The sequence below is a fragment of the Schistocerca piceifrons genome, chromosome 5, assembly GCF_021461385.2.
Source record: "Schistocerca piceifrons isolate TAMUIC-IGC-003096 chromosome 5, iqSchPice1.1, whole genome shotgun sequence".
NCBI lineage: Eukaryota > Metazoa > Arthropoda > Insecta > Orthoptera > Acrididae > Schistocerca > Schistocerca piceifrons.
In genome coordinates this window covers 379,752,591-379,775,333 of record NC_060142.1, presented here as the reverse complement: position 1 = coordinate 379,775,333, position 22,743 = coordinate 379,752,591, and the positions used below count along the sequence as shown (strand labels likewise).

The 22,743-nt window shown below is 42.4% G+C and overlaps 1 protein-coding gene across 2 annotated transcripts in view; it reads left to right on the top strand.

The window, feature by feature from the left end:
* LOC124798102 (NADPH oxidase 5) overlaps nt 1-22,743 on the top strand; it is a 495,656-nt gene that overhangs the window by 195,679 nt on the left and 277,234 nt on the right. For both annotated transcript variants that reach the window (XM_047261353.1, XM_047261352.1), the window contains exon 3: nt 8,092-8,203. The gene's annotated coding sequence lies outside the window, so the exon portion shown is untranslated. The remainder of the gene's footprint in view (nt 1-8,091; nt 8,204-22,743) is intronic.

Below are 22,743 nucleotides of genomic sequence, written 5' to 3'. Positions count from 1 at the left end.
CCCATAGTGCTCAGAGCCATTTGAACCATTTTTGAGCGAAGAAAATGCTTGGATTAAATGTAGAAAGATCCCATAATTCGCTGAAAGCTGTTGCTGGAAACCGTTATAAATCTAAATCAAAATTTATAGATGGGAATTTCAATCCTCCGGATCCAATGTCTTAATATTTGTTTGCTGTGGTATTTCTCCAATCTGTCACTGAAATTTGGTGTGACGTGTTGTGTTGTGTTTATATTATTGTAGAGTGGGCATGTAGAAGGTTCAAATGGTTCCAATGGCTCTGAGCACTAATGGACTTAACATCTGAGGGCTTCAGTCCCCTAGAACTTAGAACTACTTAAACCTAATTAACCTAAGGACATCACACACATCCACGCCCGAGGCAGGATTCGAACCTGCGACCGTAGCGGTCGCGCGGTTTCAGACTCAAGCGCCTAGATCCGCTCGGCCACACCGGCCAGCCATGTAGAAGGAAGAAAGTGGATGACATACAGCACATAGCATATGCCTTCCAAATAGCGGCACATAAGAAGTTCGTTTTTCCATCAAACATATGCACATTCTGGTGATGAAGAATTGCACGTCTCCTTCGAGTCAGTGCAAAGTTAGCGACCAAAGTTGCAGGTATGGATATTAGGGAGAAATGTTCCTGCTGAGACTGGATGAGGAAAAGAACTTGCAGCAACACGTATTTGAAGGGAGAGTTAAATGAACGAATGAATACTGACTACAATTGCACAAATATAAAAGAAACAGACAACAAGATGTCAGGAGCAAACAATTAGAAGAGACTAAACTGATGTGCTCTCTGGTTGGTTCTCTAGTTCACTTCCACTACACAGTCGGTTTCTTCAGTTATTAACTACAGTAATTCAAAACATCTCGATTTTCTGTTCGATAACTTAACTGCATCTGGTAAATTACTTAAAACAAATGCATACACATATGGTATAGTTTACATCAAATTGAAAATGTATAGTTAAATAAGTTTAAGTGAGTTTAAGTACGTTTGAGGACGACTGAAGTTGTAGTGTTATACGGAGCATTTGAGAAAACATTTCATTATTTTCGGGTTTGCATATGCTCTCACTGTTTCGAAACAGTTGAAATCCTTCAGACAAAATTTGTACGTGCGGTGAATAAGAAATAGCAATGTCGTATTCCGATCACAAGGAAGTAAGTCATGGATATACGAGGGTCATCCAGCAGGTAGATTACGTTTTGGCATTAAAATAGAGAAAGAAGGTATAGAGAAAACGATGTTTCATTCATTTGGTTGGTCGGTTGATTTGGGGGAGGAGACCAAACAGCGAGGTCATCGGTCCCATCGGATTGGGGAACGATGGGGAAGGAAGTCGGCCGCGTCCTGTCAAAGAAATCATCCCAGCATTTACCTGAAACGATTTAGGGAAATCACGGAAAATCTAAATCAGGATGGCCGGTCACGGGTTTGAACCGTCGTCCTCCCGAATGCAAGTCGAGTGTGCTACCCACTGCGCCAACTCGCACGGTTTTATTCATTTGCAAGCGACACTTAAATACTACTTTCCAACATAGTCCACACACAAATTTAAACACTTATCATAGCGGCGAACAAACTTTGAAATTCATTTCATAAAATTCTGCCGCCTGAGACTTCAACCAGTTAGTCACGTTCTCCCGCAGTTCCGCGTCGTCGTCAGAGTACCGCATTGCGAACCAGTCTTCAACGCTGGAAACAGGAGGTGGTCACTGGATACAAGATCCGGGATGTCCGGCGGATGAGGAAACACCTCCCACTTAAAAGCATCGAATGCTTCCCGAGAGTGATTTGCCGTGTGTGATCGAGCGTTGTCGTGCAAGAGCAACTTTTCTAAGGTCAACTTTCCTCTAGGCTCATTCTGAATTGCTCTTCTTAAGTTTTCCAGAGTTTGAATATACCTCGCATCGTTTATTGTTCTGCCGCGCTCAAAAAATCCCAAAAAGCAGTCACCATAATGTTTTTTTCCCAGAATATGTTCGCAAACTTTTTTTTGGTCTTTCGGAGGGATTTTTGTGTGCCACTTCATATACTGTAATTTCGTTTCAGAGGTCACATGTTTGACCAAAATCTCGTCTCCAGTTACGATTCCATCAAATAACGAGTCGCCATATTTTTCGTAAGAGTCCAGAAATGTCAATGATGCAGCCACACACGCTCATTCTTGCGGTTTTCTGTGAATATTTTTGATACCCACCTTGCACAAAATCTGTGATTGCCTAGCTTCTGTGCAACGATCTGATGCAATAAACTTCGTGAAATTAGCGACAAACTAAACGAGAGCTTCGTCGTTGTGAATCGGAGGTTTTCTTGAATCTTCTCATGACTTTTGCGACCAGTCCATCACTCACAATGTGAATCTTCTCATGACTTTTGAAACCAGTTCATCAGTCACAATGCTTGGTCGTCTACCCACCTCTTCATCTGGTGGACTCCACCTTCAGTGATTATGTTGTTTCCGTACACGTTGCCCAAAAATTTCAATCGGTTTATAGTCTTTTGCGATCAGAAACCTTATTACTGACCGCAGTTCACAACTCGTGGGATTTTCAGTTGAGGCACACATTTTTATTGTGAAATGTGTGGAAACGACACGAATCTCACGCTGGCACAACGGATGCCGACTGAACGGACAAACGCTCAGACAAACAATATGGCCGTTCTAACCCCGCCATTGTAGCTGCAGGCGAAAACGTAATCTTCTTTCGGGAGAGCCCTCGCAGATTAAGTTCCAAACATTTCCGCCGTCCGATGTGACCGAGCGGTTCTAGGTGCTTCAGCCCGGCACCACGCTGCTGCTAAGGTCGCAGGTTCGAATCCTGCCTCGGGCATGGATGTGTGTGATGTCCTTAGGTTGGTTAGGTTTAAGTCGTTCTAAGTCTAGGGGACTGATGACCTCAGATGTTAAGTCCCATAGTGCTTAGAGTCATTTGAACTATTTTTTCCAAACATTTCCGGTGTGTTTCATGAAATGACTGCACGAGGAAAGTCATTGTCAATCCTTGCGAAGAGGAGAAAAACAAAATCGTTAAAATGATGTGCCGTCTGTTGCTTAAGATGTTGTGCGAGATGAATCTTATACAGATACAGTTTCAGAATGTTTCGAAGCACCTTGAGAACAGTGAGATAAAGTGAAGCGGTTAAGAAACTCGATTCAGAGCGAAGGTTCAAAAAGCCGTGCAACAGTTCTGATTCAGCCACCGTCTCCTAGCCATATCCTACACCATCTCATTAACAACGCACTCAGCTACAAACAACAAGAACCACTTCAATTTTCTCCCGTAAACCTGAGTCCCAACACCCCATTGTAACACCCTCCTCATTATCAGTTTTTTTATCATGTAGATACACAATGCATTTAAATTGTTTTTAAACAGTATCTGTAACTCAGTAGATAGGGCGTTTCCAATAGCGGGAATGTAAAAGACTAATAAATAAAAACGTCTTAATTTTTCGTTGTTTTTTCTTCTGTATAACTCAAAGCGAATGCTAGAATGATTAGTTAGGAACTAGCTTTGGTCTGTCCCCTATCGCTTTCTTATCGAATTGGAACTTAAGCTCCTTTTTTTTATGAACTCGACGTTCAAAGAACGTTATGATCCAACCCTTCTTCCACACAGCGGCCTTAGGAATGTTCACCTGTCATGACACAACTGTCGCATTGCTTGATGCCTGACAATAGCATTCAGCCTTTTCCGCCTTAGCAAACCCTACTAACTCAGTCAGCTATGGTGTAACAGGCCTTCCGCCTCTATGCCTTCCGTTAGCTGTAGCGACAGTTTGAACATGCGCTGTAGTGATGCCACAATTATAATATGTGACAAGTAACTCTCTGTGTTATTGTCTAAACCCGAGTTGAGTCTTCAAGAACGCACAGTTACTGGTAATGAGGCTATCTGTAACTGTGGACACAGATTGTCGAGCACAGCAGTTACTGATTCTATTGATCATGAAGACCTTGAGACTACAGTGTAAGTTGATAAGAGGACAGTCCGTGAAAGGAAAGGTTTCGAGTTCGGGTTTCAATCTGACACACAGTTTTATTCTGGCAAGAATCTCCAACACAGAGCACACTCTGCTGCAGAGTGAACGATTCGTTCAGCAATGTGAACATTATTCTTGCGGAGTTTAAAGTCTCTATCTTACTGTGGTTTAAGAACTGGAAGTTCAATTAAAATTATCTCTATTCATACATTTCTCATTAAAAGTTGGTATTTGGAGATCGGCAAACAGCTGTCTGCGAAATGATCTCGTAAACTGACATACGGCCGTGAGAGCGGTGTGCTGACCACATGCCCCTCCATATCCGCATCCAGTGACGCCTGTGAGTGAGGATGACACGGCGGCCGGTCGGTACCGTTGGGCCTTCCGATGCATGTTGGGACGGAGAGTTTTTTTTTTTTTTTTTTTTTTTTTTTTTTTTTTTTTTTTTTTTTTTTTTGTATGAACGCCAGTAACGATCGTGTTGACATGATATGAACCAAAATTAAATAGAGAGTGGAGATTTTCTCTGCGTCTTGTTCACAGCATCGGAAGGGCTTAACAATAACAGATGATGCTGTAGCCCAAAATGACCGAGACATCGTCGTACATTTTTACAGCGTTTTGTTTCTTATTTGAAACATTCAATTTACTATTCATATACCAGTCATCGTAAATGCAATAGACATGTGGTAAAATACTAGAACTACTCGCAAACTACTGTTAACAGCATGTCATCTTTACTTTCCACAATGAAGCCATGAATGATCCCTTCCCATCGTAGGTAGCTTTTCTGACACCTAGTCAACTTAGCATTAACGGTTTATAAAATAATGATTTTTACATTTTAAGACGGGAAGGCCCTTCTTAAAATTTGCCAAGAGCAGATTTAAAGTTAACATGGATAGTAACAATTCTGAGCCTTAACAGTATGTAGTCATTTCTCCTTTTCTCTCAAAAATCTTTTAATTAGTTCGACCATGACTACACCTATGGCCCTACGGCACAGATTTAAATCTATGCTACGTATTCAGCGCTAGTCATTCCTTTCTCCAATCTGTTTTCTCTACGACTACCTTCATGATCGAATTGACTAGTTTTGTCTGTCCACTCAAGTCCATTTCCTCGCTCCTTACTGGTTTTTCAACAAGATTGGTGAAGTACATTTGATATATGTTTGATGCAAGATTAAGACTTATACAATTATCCTGTAATATGGGTACAAGTTTTTTATTGTTCGCCTGATCGAGCGCTCAACTAACATCCTTGGAAACTGGTCAGAGGCCGCTGATGTACGTTAAAGAAAATGCTTATAGAGGGTGAGTTACTAACTATTGCCACCAAGAATAACTCCGAAAGTGTGATAGTTTGAAACGTTTGTGGGACAAAAGTTGCATGGGACAACAGGGGCCATAATATAACGTTGGTTTTTCGTTGCTAGGTGGGGTTCTTCAGAGATATGAAGAATGCAATAGTTTGGTACTGATTTTATGATAGCGGCTATCGAGACGAATCCAGTGATGTGTAACAGTAAGGTCCTTGAAGGTCAACGAAGGTCACAAAGGTGACATGAACGTCCATTTACAGAAGGTGTTCGAAGTGATGACCATTGGTATCAATGCAGTGCTGTAATCTTCTTATCATGTATTGAGTGGTATTCCTCATCACTTCGGCACTTATCGAAGCACATGGTCTGACAATTCTCTCTCGCATATCTTCAGGTGTAGTTGGAACGTCTTTATAAAAATGTCTTTTACGATTCCCTACAAGAAAATATTCAGAAGAGTCAAGTCTGGTGAACGAGCCGGCTACGATACATCTCCTCCGCGTGCATTCCAACGATTTGGGAATCGTCTCTGCAACTCATTTCTAGCCATCAGTCCGCCCCCGGTAGCTGAGTGGTGACCACGGGTTTTGGTATGCAAGTTGTCGCAGCAAACATGCTTTTTCAGTTGCTCAGTAATGCATGTTATGCAAATTAACATTTCCAGGGTTCGTGAATGTAGCCTCGTCAGTAAATAAAATCAAATTAATAAATGGGTCATTCCTCTGAATCTGAAGTTGAGATCATCGGCAGAATTCAATGCTACGCATACAACCCGTACCAGTTAATTCTTGGTGGACACTGATATGTTGTTGTTGTTGTTGTGGTCTTCAGTCCTGAGACTGGTTTGATGCAGCTCTCCACGCTACTCTATCCTGTGCAAGCTTCTTCATCTCCCAGTACCTACTGCAACCTACATCTTTCTGAATCTGCTTAGTGTATTGATCTCTTGGTCTCCCTCTACGGTTTTTACCCTCCACGCTGCTCTCCAATGCTAAATTTGTGATCCCAGGATAATATTCATGGCGATGCAGAACACCAATAACACTACTCTGTCAGATTCCCTTGCGATTTGACGCGAACTAATACTAGGATCTCGAACCACAGTGGCAATAGTACCTGTTTCCGTTTCCTCGTTAGTAACTTTCCTTTGCCGGATATGTTTCCGATGCGTTAAATATTCAGTTGTTCTCAATTTATCATACACATAATTAACTGTACGACGCGTAGGATGAGTACGTTGAGGATATCTTCCAGCGTATAAGTCTCTAATTCTCACTGAATTTCGTTGGCATTCTCCGTAAATGAGAAGCATATCAACTTGTTCTTCGAAGGAATACATAATTCACATTCGCTTGATTCGACGATACTAGTCTTACCGTTCCTATTAGTGTTGTATTGCGAAACCGTCGAATGGCGTTTACACGTCAATGGCACGTTAAGTGGATACGCCGTATTCGACGAATATTAACGATTTGCACGATATACGAGAAAGAAATGTCAGAGCACGTGCTTCGATAAGTGCTGTGTAATGGTTAGAAGGTTGGGTTCATCTGACGACGTTAAAGGTTCGATTGCGAGAATACGCTTACCTGTTCTCATTTGTTAATTTTAATCTGTGTGGCATGGAAACTGGATTCTAAATCTTTGTACAGCAATTACCGCAGTTTTGCTACAAAAACACTTGTAGTTACTTAATAAAAAATGGTTCAAATGGCTCTGAGCACTATGGGACTTAACGTCTGAGGTCATCAGTCCCCTAGAACTTAGAACTACTTAAACCTAACTAACCTAAGGACATCACACACATCCATGCCCGAGGCAGGATTCGAACCTGCGACCGTAGCGGTCGCGCGGTTCCAGACTGAAGCGCCTAGAACCGCTCGGCCACATAATACTGACAGTATATCCGTTTCTATTCCGCATTTTGTCTTTGTGCATTTACTCTGCACTCTCACCACGCACTGTCCTCCTCTGTGTTTTCAGTCCATTGTCAGCATCTGCTCCGTCCATTTTCAGTTGCACCCTTAACCCCAAAGCAAAAACGAGCCAACTCAACTCACTTCCTTAAGTAACAACAAATACGAATTTAAAAGTAAATATCAAACTCTGCATCTCGAGTATTCTAACTAAGCAATCTACAATTTCTGCTAACTGATTTGTTGCATGAAGATACTTCTCGTGCATGTTATTACGCTGTTATAAAGTTTGCATTGTTTAACATCCATTTTCTACCGAAAATGTGCATAGGGCGAAATTTTTGTACTGGTACTGTGTAAGAAAGAGGACTGTGACGTCCGAGAGGACAATTTTTTCTTTATTCTTCTGACAATGACGTTAATAGCACTGAAACTGAAACTAGCAGGCACGAGAGGCTGCAATGAGGTCGTGTCTCCCTGCCGCCATTGCAGTGCCAGTAACGGCCTCACTGCAGACAAGACGCGCAACGAGGGAAAGGTGCCATTAGCTTACTCGCGTGGGGTCAGTTTTAGCCTAGAACGTGGGGTTTTTGCTCGGTCGCAGCTTGGCGAACCCGCACTAAACGAGTTCCCTTCGCCACTTTACACGCCTGACCGAGCGTAGGACATTGAGGGCAGGCAGGCCTTCTAGAGGAGCGATACGATATGCCCATATGTAGCGAGCGCGCCGCGCCGCGGCTGAAGCCGCGCCGGCCTCCGGTAGGCGGCGCCTGCTGCGGCGGCCGTGGCGCGGACCGCCTCAGTGCGTGGCGTGTTGTGACCGGTGCCTTGTGTTGTCTGTCCGGCAGGGACGAGAAGCAGATAGACTTCGCCGAGCAGCTGGAGAGCGTCGCCTTCGTGCTGTGCGCCGAGGACCCCGTCACGCAGGACAAGTTCTGCCAAATATTCAGAGCCAAGGGGGTAAGTACCACGCCTGCCTGCTATTTAACTATGTTTTGTCAGTGTGTGACCAGCATTCACTGCCTGCAGAACACATTACAAATGTTAATCGACGACAGTAGTATTGCTCTTAGGAGCGAGGGCGCTTCAGTCGGCTTAGCGTCTTGATATTTTACGAGACCTCTCTGAACCACTCAGTAGTACACGCACAACTATCTTGCAATAATTCACAGTGCGATGCGTTTTCCTTAGACACTATGGTACTTGTTTACTGTAACGTACACTCGTGAGTAATTTCGAAGAACGTATGCCTATCGAAGCCGCGGTCTCCAAACGATAGATATCTAACGTGGGATTCTAAATCGATCACGCGACTGTGGTGGCGGATGTTATGAGCATGAGCATGTTTATAGTGGTCACTACATCAACGACAAAAGAGCGTTAATGAAATAGGAATTACAAAGGAAACGACTTACCTCACTCGTCGTCGACGTTGTCGTCGTCAGAAAATCCATTTGATGTGTATGCTACGGGAAGCATTCCCTTTTAGCTGTAACCTGGGTAGACTCTGCCAATGTCAATCCAATGCGTGGGTAGTGTCACATTTCCGACAAAAATTCAAAAAATTTTCTACATTGCACAAGCATGGAATTACATTCTTCCAAGTGAGGCAATCGTCCGAATAAACGTCTACAATACCAGACATCCCACTCACTATCTCCATAAATCGTTTGTTTTCCTAGCATCTCACAAATAATTTATCATAACGCCCGCCATACGTCGCGTGATCGATTTAGAATTACACGTTCGATATCTATCGTTTGGAACCCGCCGCTTCGATAGGCAAACACTCTTGGAACTTACCCACTTGTCTTTCCGAAAAGGGCCACCGGAGACCAGGAGCAATAATGTCGTGGTACAGTAATACATCTGCATGAACAGAAGCATCTACGCACCTGTCTTTAAAACATAGGCTGTGAACAGTGGTGTGGGATCAGATTCCGATCAGGCTGTATTGGTCTAAGCTTTGGCTAACAGTTCGGTAGTACTCAACGTTCCACATCCCATTCCGAATTTGCCTTAGATTATGTACCGTATATGTGCAGTAATACTCGTCGGATCACTGGCGTTCCAACTATCTTTCTAGTGACCGCAGAAGCAAACTCTTTCACCCATTTTTGTAGGGGGGCAAGTAAACCTATTCACTGATTGTTGGAAGCATTTGGGGAGGGGAGAAGGGAAAGGGGGAGGGAAGCCAACCTATTCCCTATTTTCGTCTAAGGTGAGACATGCATGTTTCAGAAAAACCGTTAGGCTAACATGTATGTCAATGGTGTGACGTTTAGGCAGTCAGTACCATCTTCCTTTGCAAAGAGTAACTATTGACTTAATATCAAAATTCGTAAATTTGAACTGAATATTATAGGTCCTGCTGTTTCGAAATCTCATTCCCTTAATTTTCTTGAAAGTCATCACATAGGTGGGAAGCCATTAGCCCTACTTTCCCCTGAGGCTGCTTACGAACAGAAATTCAGCGTTGAGTGCCCCTAAGCTCCAACGATCAGAAGTTCAGATATACGTTAGACAGCAATAACAGTCGGCCACTGACACACCTCTTGCTGCTGCTGCTGCTGCTCTTATTATTATTATTATTATTATTATTATTATTATTATATTCTACTGTTGGTGTTTTTGTTGTTTTTTCTGTTACTTTAGATTTTAGAAACACTGTGTATCAAATCTTAATGAAAAAAAAGAAAATCCTAATGTCATTCGTTTCTTTTTAAAACTCTAGAACTTTTATATACAACTTCAGAAAGTAGCTCTCCTGTCCGTAACGCATGAAACAAACTCTCTCATGATATGCATAAGACTTTTCCAGCCCTGCCTTGATTAAGATGAACATGGAGTATCTGGGTGAGACTCGACTGTGTCTTTGATTTGAGGCAAGATTTAGGGCCCTGAATGACCTCTCATAGGATGCTGACGACAGAGTGATTAGGCGAATAACATCCTGAAACAATTCTTTAACCATATCACGATCAGTAATCAGTTGCCTTCCAATAGGGGAAACATGGTTCTCAGCATTCCGAGCTGTGCATCACAGGTTTACTAGTTAGTCTGTTGTTTGTGTACTAAGAGCAGCTGTTCAGACGTCATATAGACGGAGGATTTATTTGGGACGACGCACCAAATATTTCTTAAAAGATGGAATAAAAGCTTTAGACCGTCGTGGTTGAACCTTCGATCAGTCTCATTCAGAAAGAGATCAAGAATTCTAAACACACCTTTCATAAATCTGCGTTCAGAAGAATCCGTCAAGAATAGACAATGTTATAGCGTGTTTGTCTCGCTGGTATTTTTCTTGGTCATGATATATTTGGGTCTTTCAGATTTTGGTTCATAGAACAATGTTTGGCTTTCTCTAGCAGCTTATCAAACACTTCTGCAGATCTAAAAATAGCAAGAGCTGCTTAGAGAGCGTTTACAGAACGTTTCACTCCAACTACATTAGAATTTATATTCTACTCGTATAAAGATCTGGCCACTTCTTCGCGTAGTCCAAATCCTTCAATAGCGATTGTCATGTGAAAAGTAGCTCACACTTTTTGAGTTGGTCGGCGTAGCCCCGCAGGAGTGACAGTCTGTCGTCTCTAATTGAGCTCTAGGCATTCAGTATTTCTTCTAATGTTTGCCGAGACCGGTCATAGCTTTCCCTGAAATGTTTCAAAGGGTTTAACCCCTTCAGGTCATTGGGTCTGAAAGGTTGGTATCATCTGTTAAACTTTCAGATTTGGATTAATCTCGTTGACTCCAGATGGTTGCAAATATATACATATGTTTTTCTCTTTTTGTGGAGCCTAGCATTAAATTTGCGACGCCTTACACAGTTGCCAAGACATCGCAGAATGGATCACAGCTTCTGTAAAGTTCATATAGTGCAAGATCCAAACAATAATTACTGCAGCAGATGTAACAGCTCTTTGGCTGGTCTGGAAGGATTTTTCACACCATACCATCGAAACTATGGGCACGTAGAAACTCAGTTCATAGAGAGAGTCTTAGATGTGTTCGTTGCCTGCGTTTCTGCTCTAGAGGCCGGCGGACTGTAAACACACACAGTAACTTCTTTTACTTCGAGCGTCCCAAGGTTGACGCAACGTACACAAAGTTTAATTCGCTCCTTGCCAGCCACGTCCGTCGTCGAATCTCCCATAATTCCGTAAAGTGGTGAATTTTTTATTTGTTGCACAATGTCTTATGCAAATCATAATTCTAATGTTTCGTTGTGTATCCTAGTGCCGGAAGTTCTGACACCTCTTTCTTCCCCTCCTCGAGACGTGTGAAGAGGTTTCATGAGCTCTCAGTGTATTTGCTATTCGTTCTAACAACCTATGTAAACCGATACTCACTAATAAAGCGGTTCTAGTTTTCACCTAATTGCCTAGCGATGTCGAGTCCATTTGCCGATAACAGGTGTACTATTTCACGTTGCTGAATGATTGTAACAGGCTCTCGATGAAAAAGATCCATATTATTTATTTTTTCTGTAGCTTTTTACTGTTTACGGAAACCCTTTTAAAAATAGCTATGCCTTTGGTCTTTTATTTCCCACTATGTGGATAGAACTAATGTTACTCCAGGTAGACGCAGAAGAGAATAAAGGTCATGGTTATGGACAAAATTAGTCAATAGAGGTATACCAATATTGTCAAACTCGTATAAAAACTGTGAAGTGAATTGCCATAAACTGACTTTTTTTAGCTGTAATGTACTTTTCATCAGGAACAACAAAAGCTAACATTCTGAAATTTTGCATAGTTCTTAAGAATTACTTCTTGAATAATCGTGTGTAGCACTTTCCCGTTATCTTGTCTCTTGGAAAAATTCTCTTTTAAAATTTGAGAAAAATAGAGCAGTCAAGAGTAACACAAAACTGAAAATTAATTTCAAATCAACTATGACCTTAAACAAAAATCTGTTCCACAAGTTTTATTAGCCTCTTACGCAGCTGTAAACTGTGAAATTCCAGTTTTATTGCAGTTTACGAGAAAAGAAACAATGTTAATTAAAAATTCAAATCCCTAAAAAATGTATGTCGATGAGCATTTTCAAATAGAAGTTGCACAGAATATGAAGTATTCTGTTGTACATAAGTCTCACTATTTTAGCTGTAATATTTTTGAGAGATACATACGTTTAAGTACAATGATGCATTTTGCTCTACGTCTGTTCTTAAAGACGGATAATGCAAGAAAAAAGTCAGTTCAATCATGTAGCTTTAGTATCCGAAGGGTGCCGTCCTACTATAAGGAATAGTGATGTATATATGAATCTAACTGGTAGGTAAGCACACCTTTGAGAGATATGAAATATAAAAATGCAGCAGTGAAAAGTGTGGCATCTGTGGCTGGAATAGCTAACATTACTACCAAAAATAGTACAAAACTGCATAGTCTGTCTTGCAATACGGACCATTCTAAGACGACGTCGAGAGTGCCCACGCCAACTGCGCTGCGCGGCCATAAAGGGGATGCAAAAGATTGTTTTACTTCCTGTTATACAGAAAGTATGAATGGACAATTTGTAATTTATTTACTATAGTGATAAATTACATTTGCTCTGTACGTGTGTTCGTATCGATAGTTCATTAAAGTGCTACTTTGAAGAGTATATATTTATTACATTCAATACAAAATAATAAAATGGGTTTGGAAAAAGCATTGCAGGTAGATAGTTTTTACGGACGGGACGGTAAAAGGAGGTGAAACAACTTCCAAAAATATAGCTTGTAGTGAGGTATGGGGGGAGCATGGAGGAGAAAGGGATGGGGTGAGATGGAGGCAGCATTCGTAGTCCTCCCAGGATTGGCGCGGTTTAAGAAGCGAGTGATGGTGTGTGTGTGTGTGTGTGTGTGTGTGTGTGTGTGTGTGTGTGTGTGTGTGTGTGTGTGTGTTTTTACTGCAGTGGATACCTTCAACCTCATTCGGCAGGGCTCTTTCATCCTTTCATCTACGCTCATCTCACGTACATGGAAGGGATTGTCACACATTGCCGAATTTAGTTTCATGAAGTCTCTCTATTGGTATTTCAAATTTATCGTATTTACATTAAAGTCAACTTCTATTTTATTTTATTTTCTTAGCGTGTACATTACTAAATGGACATAACGGACGGTCCTCACTTATACAAGTGTAATGACAGAAGCAATTATATGACGTAGTCACTTTGCCGTCTGGAAACAAATTTCATGTTCGCTTCCGATTCTTTTCATAAATCTATCGCAGCTGACGTAATGGGAAAAAAAACCTATAGGACATCTTGACTACTCAGTGCGAAACTCCAGGCTCAGACAGCACGCCGCGCAGAGACATACGTCAGTTCGGCAGCCTGGTACTCCGACTCCGGGGACAGGCTACCTTGTCTAACCTTTATTCAGTATTTTGCCTTTCATTTTTAAATTTATTCTGTCGTACTTAAACTGTTTCCTCGTGCCTCACATTTATAGTATACACCTATTACTATGTAAATTCTGGTCGTTATTATTTATTGCTGAGAGATTGCTACGCAGAACAGGCTTTTTATAGGAGTGTTTTGATTAAGGTTCTTTTTTGTTTTTGAAAAGCAGATTAGGAAGTGGGACTTACGTCACAATACTAAGAGACTCTAATTCATATGACAAACATCTCTTGTCATCCACTTCATTTATCATTCATGAAGTGGTAAACGTATTTTCAGAAATGGCGATGGATTTGCACAACGGATGCTAAGCAGTATAAGAGAGATTCTGGATGACGATGACTGAAACGAGTTATTCTTTCCAGGTTTCCACATGAAATTATTCTGGTCTCAGATTCATAGCTATTTGTCAGTGTGATACTTCTACCTTAATCAGTCGTAAAGTTTAGAGACTGAATATAGCTTTCTGACAACAACAAGCACTAAATAGGCTAGGCTTTACTTCATGTTATCCTTCATCATTTCACAGCAAGCACTTGGGACAACATTTCTTATGACCGTAGATTGTATTTGAAAGTATCTGGAAACATTCTATGTCAATCTTCACAAACTATGTCCTCAGTGTTTCACGAAAGTATTAAAGACTGTTCCCTAAACGAAGCTCTGATAATTATTCTCTTATGCCCCCCCACCCACTTTTGGTATAAAATCCCATAAAATGATCAGTTCTGATCGTTTCTATGAAGTTTAAACGAGGAAAGAGCCAAACAAACTATAATTGTCATAAATTTTTCGTTTCTCTCTGCTAGTCCACCATATAATGAAGAAGCGAATGCATTTTCTGTGGCTACTCCTTCCCTGAAGCCCAATTGCCAATCTGATAGCAAATAATGTGTATTGAAACGTGCCACTACTCTCGTATACACTGCTTACTCAAAAAGTTTCGAAAATCCTACTAGCAAAACAACTGGCCACTAACTGTCCACTCCAAGGGTCTCACGGTTCTTTCGTGAGTTCGTGCTGGCGCCCACGGGGCAACGAATTATTGCAGCTCATTATTCCTTTCTTCCCGGTGCCCCTCCCTCCCCATCCTCGTTCCTTCCCCCCTGCCCTCTCCTTCCACTCTCTCGGTATTCTTACTTATGTCGACCTGGTTATCCACCCGGTTTCTTGTATTTCTTACTGTTTTGTTCCCCTTGCATTTTCTTTTTCATCCATATTCTTTGGCGTTCTTGGTCACCTTTGGTGTTCGAGCTACAATGCTAAATTTTCTGTCTGTAGTGTGAGCCTCTGTGGAAGAACTCCCTCCTTAGCGTTTACGGCGTGGATTCCTCTCCTCCCTTCCTCCCCCGCCATAGCCCCCCTCCGCCCTGCTAGGTTAGCAGCACGTATAGCCCGTCCCTGTGGTGGGGCTCCTGTACTCATCTCGCTGAGCCCCCTGTGACAACACAAGGATCACACTTCTGATACCTGAGCTGTTGCCTCCTTATGTATGCTCAGGATTGGTTGCTTGTTATTCTGAAGCATCGGAACACAGGCAGGGGCCATTGTACCACACAGCCCTTAGTGGTCTGGGTGGCGCTCATGAGGAGGGGGTGGTAAGAGGCGGATGCTTTGCATATGAAACATATTAAGCTCCAAAAATCTAGCTTCTTTTCTATGGCCATCTCTTCGAGTGGCAACAGATCAATGAATCCTGCTTCTTGTGACCCTGTGGCCTTCCATTCCCTGGCTAAACCCCGAGAGGAGAGCCAGGCTCGCCGACTTGGGGTGAAACACTTTCCCTGTTACCTGGTCTGTACTAGGACGAAGACATGTTTGGCGAAATGGAGACTCTTAGTAATATGGGGTTGAGTTCCCTACTGACCAAAACTTAAGCTGCCCAGTCTGCAGCTCTTCATGCTTGTGATCATCTTGGCGACGTCCCAGTGTCCATTACACCTCACCAATCTTCGAATATGGTCCAGGAAGCCATTTTTCATAGGGGCTTCATTCTTCAAAATGATGAACTCTGGACCAATCGGGAGATGACAGGGTACTCATTTCGATCATCACGTGCAGAATGGTCGTAGGGACAATCGCACCAGTAATGGTGCCTTTATTCTGGCATTTGAAGGAGACACCCTCCCAGATAAGGTTAAGGTGATGTGTTGTTGTTGCTATGTGAAGCCATATGACCCAGCACCTAAGAGATATTCTCAGTGCTTGCATTTCGAGCACATAACCTCCCAATGTATGGCAGACCCTCTGTGGTGATTGTGGATACCCACTCCTATGGTCCACCACTCAGGTGAGTTATCGGTCATGATTGTCACTCCACGTTCACCAGTTGCCCAGCTTGTAGGAAGAAAAGATAAGAGCATGAGTCGCTGGATCGTTTGTCTTACACTGGGGCTTGTCATAAATTTCACCGATTTCATACTGCGTCAATGACTTCTACTTTTGCCTTTGTTACACCCTTTCCTCCTCCATTTTCCTTAGCACAATCCCATCCCCTTCTCCTCTCCCCATTCCCTACAGTTTCCAAGCCCTCTCTTCTACGTGCCACTCTCCTCCCCAGCCAAAAAAGTACCACCCTTCTTTGGCGCCTGGCAGTGGTGGGGCTCCATCCCGGGAGCTCCAGCTCAATTTGGATACCCATGTCATGGTTTTTCAATGGAACTGTAATGGATACTACTCACATCCCACAGTTGCGATCCCTTATTGCGTTTTCCTTGGCAGCTTGTGTTCTCTTTAAATCTCATTTTACTGATGCTCAGTCACTGACCTTTCGTGGGTTCCATGCCTTCTGTCAGAACAAGGTCGGCCCTTTGAGGGCTTCCGGTGGCGTTTGCACTCTGGTCCATATGGATATTGTTAGTACATGGATCCCACTTCTTACCCAACTGGAAGCATTTGCTGTTCAGGTCCTCTTGCACTCTGTGGTCAGTTTGCAATCTCTATCTCCCTCCTGACAGTCCACCAGCATTGCTGCCGTAACTGCTCTCCTTTAGCTACCCTCCTTCCCTCCCCACTCCTTGGATTTTAATGCCCATCGCCCTCTGTGGGGTAGCGCTCTCTCGTCTGGTCTGGAGCGCCTCATTCACCAATTTCTTGTAGACTATTACCTGTGCCCTCTTAATGATGGTTTCCCTTCTCATTTTAGTGCTACATATGGCACTCTCTCTGCTACTAATCTCTCGCTCTCCTTATTTCCCTCCCTCCCTCCCTCCCTCCTTCCTTCTTACACTTGTCGCCTTACTGTGACCCGTGTGATAGTTACTGTTTCCCATTGATTTTCTCGATCCATTTCCGCCTACCGGTAATCAGGTTACCTGACTGGGCTTTTCATCATCCTGACTGGCCTCTATATTCCTCCCTGCTCGTCTTTCTACCTTCTTTGTCGAGTTATATTGATGATGTCGCCCATGATCTGTCAGATAACATAATTTCCGCTGCCGGCATTGCCGGCCCTGTTCGACGTCGGCCAGATCCACGGTACAGCACGGCCATTGGCACGCTATCCGTGATTATCGTCACGCCTTGCAACGTCTTAAGTGACACGCGTCCTCTGCCAGTCTTATTACTTTTAAATGTCTTCGTGCTAAAGCCCGTTGCTTAAACAGATAATATGGGTGTATTGGGAACACTTGGTATCCTCTCTAGGTTCTTCTGTCACCCTCCAAGATTGCGAGCGGCAGTTCTCTATTCTGGGTCTTGCCCTTCCAGGTGGCTTTTGAACCGATCCATCAGCTCTCGCGGAACACCTTGGGGCCTATTTTCTGACTACTTCAGCCTTCTATCCAGCTGCCTTCCTGCTTCGAAAACAGTGGACTAAAGCTTCCCGCTTATATTTTATCCCTTGTCAAGCGGAATCCTATAATGAACATTTCACTGAATGGGAGCTTCTTCTGGTCCTCTCTTCTTCCCACAACACAGCTCCTGAGCCTGATTCAAAAGCCAATTGTTTCAACACCTCAGTATTCCTCAACAATATCTCCTCCAGGTGCTTAACCGTATTTAGCTCCAAGGCATTCCCCCCTCTCGCCCAAGTTGTTGCACCTTCCAATTCCAAGACAGAACTGACATGCCACACTAGAAGAAAGCGTGGGAAATCTCCAGGCGGTAATTCAGTATTCTCAGTTACAGGCCTATAACCTGCTAATCTACATCCTCGATGTCTTGGAAAGGATAAGAAGGTGCATATTGGAGTGTTGGTCAAAGACCATGGCAACGAATTAAGCTTCCGGGAGGCTTGCGGAACAAATGACGGAAGAATGTCATTGTTTACACACAGTGCAAAAGGATACCTTCTAAGAGTGCCCCCGTCATAGCTGATTGCAAATGGCAACGTATGCATATCTCTCCCTTGTAAACAAGCTTCTAAATGCTCTATGGCAAAACATGCATTATAAGAATGCAAAATAATCACACGCCCAATGTGACGAGTAGAGGTCTTCCACAGTGGTCAGTTTTATCCATGATACTATTTAATAGTCAGGATGCCATGACGCAACACCTTCAAATCAATGCGTAAGCCCTCTAAAAGGGTTGAATGAAAAGTAATGCCTCACCTTTAATTGGCTTTGGACGGTACTATTTCAATAAATCAAACGCAGAAATAATCCTTAGAATGTGATCTTTAACTACCAATATCCACTTTTCCAGATAATCACCAGCCAATTGGATACATTTCTGCCAACGATGAACGCCGGCTGCTGTGGCCGAGCGGTTCTAGGCGCTTCAATTCGGAATCGCGCTGCTGCTACGGTCGCAGGTTCGAATCCTGCCTTGGGCATGGATGCGTGTGATGTCCTTTGTCCTTGGGTTAGTTAGGTTTAAGTAGTTCTAAGTCTAGGGGACTGATGACCTCAGATGTTAAGTCCCATAGTACTCAGAGCCATTTGAACCATTTTTGAACGTTCACGCCTCAACACAGAACCTGGAGGATGGAGGCTTGTCCACTCTGTAGACGGATAGGTTGTTGCAGATCTATCTACAGATAAGTGTTGGTGCAGGCAGAAGTTTTTGGGAGCTCACTGTTCAGCACACACTGTTGAATATTGAGCTCCGCAGTAGACGACCCCATCATCATCATCATCATCATCATCATATACGACTACAATGGGCACGAGGTCATCGATACTAGACTACAGAAACCTGAAACCTAATTAGATGAGTCACGTTTGTTACACCAGCTCGATAGTCATGCACGGGGACCTGTGGCATTAATCAAAGGTACCTGAACATTACTGGGGACCACCTACGAAAATTAACGCTGGAGGTCTTTCCCGACGGCAATGACATCTTCTAGCAGGATAATTATCCATGTAACAAGGCGAAAAATGTACTACATCGGTTGAGGAACATAGGTGAACTCACGGTGATGTCTTTGCCACCAAATTTGCCCGGTGGAATTATCCAGATGTAGTGGAAGAGCTTTCATACAAATATACACTTAAATCCCCGTGCGTTGTTAGTGTGATGACTATCCATGTTTAAGGATCTTCAATAACAGACTGCAGCTCTCTGAGTTCAAACTATTCCCGCTGAGTACATAACGCGAAGTGAGACACATCCACCATATCTTATTAGATTGCATATATAGGCATTATTACATAAATCCTCTCCTGCGAAATCTGTTAGCACTGCGCGTCCTCTAGTGACTTAAGTAATGGTTCTGTCTGAGAAGAACTGGAATATAGGAGTATAGTAGATATTCTAAAAAATGGCTCTGAGCACAATGGGACTCAACATCTGAGATCATCAGTCCCCTATAACTTAGAACTACTTCAACCTAAGTAACCTAAGGACATCACACATATCCATACCCAAGGCAGGATTCGAACCTGCGACCGTAGTGGTCGCGCGGTTCCAGACTGAAGCGCCTAGAACCGCTCAGCCACACCGGCCGGCATAGATATTATACTGCCTTATTTTAATCAACTCAGAAAGTTACATTTAATAGCCAAACGTATTAAATATGTGGGGAAGTTGATAATTTTTGAACAATTAGTTGCCATTTCATTTCTAGAGACCCATTTAGCATTGACATAAGAAATGCTATCAATGCTACATCATGATAGTGAATGTGTGAGGTTACGTTAAAGTTTTCCCTCTCTGTTTTAAATTTAAAACTGTCTATATGTACTCAAGCTTCAGTAATCCGTCAACGCTTACTACCGTTGTGGAAGAGAACGTAGGTTTGCAAAACATCTTGCAATACTCTTTCAGTTGTTCTTTCAACAGAAACAGTATTACCAATGAATCGAGGTTTGAATAAATCCTCATACGCTTTTTTTCTGTTCCCCATTCCATAAGAGAATTAGAATATATGTCGGATATTCCAAATGGAGAGAAGCTTTATTAACATTATGAAAACTTGCCTACTTTTCAACATCATTTGAGGACTTGAGAGTTCATGATCCGACAAGTCGGTGCGAGTGCTGTTGCAGATGTAAATTTAAAAGCTTATCGGGTTCGAGCTAATAAATGCAATCACTTATCCACTTAGAGCCCTCTGGATCCTCCGAAATTAAAAACTACTACACACTAAGGTTATAGAAATTGTAAATACTGCCTTCACTTAAGTTAACGAAATTTCTCGAAATAAAAAGCGTGTGGCGTCTCGCAGACCAAATTTGTGAATCTGTGAGTTAATATGTCAGTTGAGAGAGCAACAGAAATGGCGCATGTGCAAAGTTGGAGAAGGGCCGAGAGCTGTACTTCACGGGAATGATTAGGTTTATTGCAGAATATATTACAATGGTAACGTTTCCAGGAGGAGAGGCAAACATTTCAGTTCTAAAAACATAGTTGTAGCCTACTCCATTCTCAGAAATAATGGCCAGAAGCCCAGAGACATGGAAAAGTCCAGATTTGAAGATTATAAATTTCTTGGAGTATACTGCATTACATGCGGTAAGTGTAGTTCATGGTATATCGGTCAGACCCGTATAATCTTCAGATACTGCATCGAGAAGGTAAAGATAATACACTTAATATTATGAAAGAAACGGAATTTTATCGCTTATTAAAAAAAATTCGTGAAGCAATACTTAATGTACAGACGGATTTACCCATAGAAACCTTTTGGCTAATCTTGAGAGCTTAAATTAGTTGTTCATTGGTTACTACAAGTATATTCTTTAAGCATGGCCTTCAGAGGTCAGTATATCCACCCCCATCCTTGTTGAAGTTTTGGTTCCGTAACAATGTACAGCCACTTTCCATCCTTCTCGTCGATATACAAGATTCGGCATTTCCGTAACTCTACGTATGCGCTGTTTTCCGCGCGGTCTCGCAACAGCGTTCTGCCAGTTCAGCTCACTCTGATGTCGTCCTACCTCCCTGAGTAGTCCACGGATAAGGTATCTGTTCAGCCTTGTTTCTTTCTTATCTGGTTCCTACTTGAAGTTAGGCTACGTTTATTTGACTTCGTTCGGATGTCTTACAGAACCTATGCTTCATCCTACATCTACATGCATGCTCTGCAAACGACACGTAAGTGTCTGGCAGAGGATTCATCGAATCACCTTCACAGTAATTCTTTATTATTCCACTCTCGAAGAGCGTGCGGTAAAGAACGAATACCTATAACTCTCCATGCGAGCCCCATTTACCTTATTTAGTTGTGATGATAGTTTATCGCTGTGGCCTGCCGGTGTGGCTGAGCGGTTCTAGGCGCTTCAGTCTGGATCCGCGTGACCGCTACGGTCGTAGGTTCGAATCCTGCCTCGGGCATGGATGTGTGCGATGTCCTTAGGTTAGTTAGGTTTAAGTAGTTCTAAGTTATAGGGGACTGATGACCTCAGATGTGAAGTCCCATAGTGCTCAGAGCCATTTGAACCATTTGAGTTTATCCCTGTATAGGTCGGCGTCAACAAAATATTTTCACATTCGGAGGAAAAACTTGGTGATTGAAATTTCCTGAGAAGTTCCTTCCACAAGGAGAAATGCATTTGTTTTAATGATTTCCGCCCCTAAATCTTTATCATGTCCGTGAGACTCTCCCCTTTTTCTCGAAAATACAAAAACTACGGTCCTCCTCTGAATTTTCTCGACGTACTCCACTAATCCCATCTAGTAAGGACCCTACACCACGCCGTACCTCAAATATTAAGTTTCATAGTGCTTAGAGCCATTTGAACACCGCGCAGTAGAACTCAAAAAGAGGACGGATAAACGTATGCAGGCAGTTTCTTTAGATCTGTTGCATCTTCTAAGTATTCTGACAATAAAACGCAGTCTTTGGTTCGCTTTGTCCACATTATTTTCTATGAGTTTTTCAGTTTAAGGTGTTCGTAACTGTAATTCCTAGGTATTTAATTTACGGGCTTTAGATTTGATTGATTTATCGTGTAACCGAGGTTTAACGGATTCCTTTTAGCACTCATGTGGATGACCTCACACTTTTGATTATTTAGGATCAGTTGGCAATTTTCACACCATACAGATACCTTTTACGATTTTCCGTTTTTCATACTTATGAGATATGCCCTTATTTTACAGGTTGCTTTTCGGGCTCAGTCATTTTAACTTAGACAACCGCTTTACAGTGAGTTACTTATTTTTATTGCTTGAACGATGGAATTGACCTATAACTTTCTTTGTATGCTACGATGATTTTAAAGATAATATAAGTATTCTATCCCTAGCGGCCTCATATGATTATGATCACTTATTTTTAAAATTTTATTATTCCGAAGTGTAAATATGTTATTCCTCCAATGTACATATCACCTGATGATGCATTTTAATAATACGAAATCGATCTTGACCTTTCAATAAAGGACTTTAACAGCCTGAGCTGAACACTTTTTATTCAACGTTGTTCTACGAGGCGATTCACGTATATCTGAAGGAACACCTGGCAAGAGCACAGCCAGCGACATAAGAAGTAAGACGAGATCGGAAAGGACGACAAAACAAGACCGGAACGTTACCGTAGATAGAGCAAACAATGCGAGACTAATTAGAGCGGCCAGAGATGAAAGGTCTGTGAGTACGAGTAGCCAGCCTCCAGGAAAGATGCAAGCAAAAAACGTAATCGCCGTCTGTGACGAGCCGACAGAGCCTACTTCACAAGAAAGATGATGCAATGGACACTAATGGAACATAAA